Source organism: Nomascus leucogenys, unplaced genomic scaffold (genome assembly GCF_006542625.1).
Source record: "Nomascus leucogenys isolate Asia unplaced genomic scaffold, Asia_NLE_v1 Super-Scaffold_614, whole genome shotgun sequence".
Taxonomy (NCBI): Eukaryota; Metazoa; Chordata; class Mammalia; order Primates; family Hylobatidae; genus Nomascus; species Nomascus leucogenys.
Window position 1 is genome coordinate 28,418 of NW_022097990.1, and position 1,802 is coordinate 30,219.

General features: G+C 44.5%; 1 pseudogene; it reads right to left on the reverse strand.

Moving 5' to 3' along the window:
• Window positions 1-726: 726 nt before the first annotated feature.
• LOC100592979 lies at window positions 727-1,103 on the reverse strand (annotated as a pseudogene).
• Between the last annotated feature and the right edge of the window lie 699 nt (window positions 1,104-1,802).

Here is a 1,802-nt window from a genome sequence, read left to right on the forward strand (position 1 = left end):
TCTGGGGAGAGAAGTGGGGTGAGAGGACAGCTCAATTGAAAGAGCCTCAGTGGTTGGGAGGGCCTGAGCTGTACAAAGCCTCCTTGTCTTCCCCCTTTGGCACGAGAGAGGATTTCCAGAGATACCAGGAAGACCCACACCGGGAGAGTTCTCAGTGAGCACTGGGCAAGGCTAGCCCACTCTCTGCACAGATGGACAGGGGCTACTAACCCAAGGCACAGAAGTTATAGCCGGAGAAAATGAGCCAGCGAAGTGTGAATGTGGATGTCTCCGTTGAGGGAAGGAAAAGGACGGGGCAACTCGATGGGTTGAGATTTAAGTTTTTTTGAGGTTGGATGCAGTGGCTCACTCCTGTGATCCTAGCACTTTAGGAAGCTGAGGTGGGAAGGTGGCTTGAGTTCAGGAGTTCAAGACCAGCCTGGACAACATAACAATACCCTGTCTCTACAAAAAAATTTAAAAATTAGCCAGGTGTAGTGGCACACACCTGTAGTCCCAGCTGCTCAAGAGGCAGAGGTGGAAGGATGACAAGCTCGGGCAGTCAAGGCTGCAGCAAACTATGATTCCACCACTGCATGCCAGCCTAGGTGACAGAGTGAGACTCAGCTCAAAAAAAGAAAAAGAAGTTTTTTTATTTGTTTGTTTTTTGTTTTTTGGGTTTTTTTTTTTTTTTGGTTCGCAAGTTTTATTCAAGAACTCATACAAAATATTCCAGATAAATGAAATTTAATCCTCGTCTTCCTCCTCTTCCTCATCCTGGTTAATTTGGAAGTAACATAACTCTGTTTGCTGTTAGCAGCTACGCCAACCAATCACGTAGATTATTCTTCTTCAAAAATTTTTGGTGTGATATTTCAAAAATCTTTTGGAAAAAGGCACCTCAGATGTCATGGTGATCCTGCTCTTGCTCCTTTCGATGGTCACCACACCTCCACCAAGTTTCCCAGCTTTTAGTTCACTTTGATCCTCTCTTGGAAAAGCTGCTCAAAATTGGCTGCGTCCATGATTCCATCTTCCACGGGGTGGGTGCAATCAAGAGTGAACTTCAGAACCTGCTTCTTTTTTTTGCCCCCATTCACCACAGGCTTTTTCCCGGGCACCATGGCAGCAGTGGAGGCAGAAAGAGAGCTGTTTCTTTTTAAATTGTTATTAATTTTATAAAGTTTCAGTAGCTTTGGGGGTACAAGTTATATTTGGTTACATGAATGAATTGTATAACGGTGAATTCTGAGATTTTAGTGCACGCACCACCCAAGTAGTGTTCAACATACCCAATATGTAGCTTTTTATCCCACACTCCCCACCCATCCTCCCCCTTCTGAGTTTCCAGAGTCCACTATATCACTCTGTATGTCTCTGTGTCCTCAGAGCTCAGCTCTCACTTATAAGTAAGAACATATGATATTTGGTTTTCCATTCCTGAGTTACTTCACTTAGAATAATGGTCTCCAACTCCATCCAAGTTGCTTCAAAAGACATTATTTCGTTCCTTTTTATGGCTGAGTGTTAGTCCATGGTGTATATATACCACATTTTATCCATTCATTGGTCAATGGGCACTTAAGGTAGTTCTGTACCTCGGGAATTATGAACTGTGCTGCAATAAGCATACCCCTTTAATCTGCCCCCTTTCTTACATGTGGCCCTGAATCCTCCCAGGTAGGAGAAGATGTAGGAAGATGGGGAGGTCTGCTTGGTACAGGGAGAAGCCAAGTGTAGAGTGAGAGAGGTTTAATATTAACAGTTATGACTGGGCGTGGTGGCTCACACCTGTAATCCCAGCTACTCTGGAGGCTGAGGCA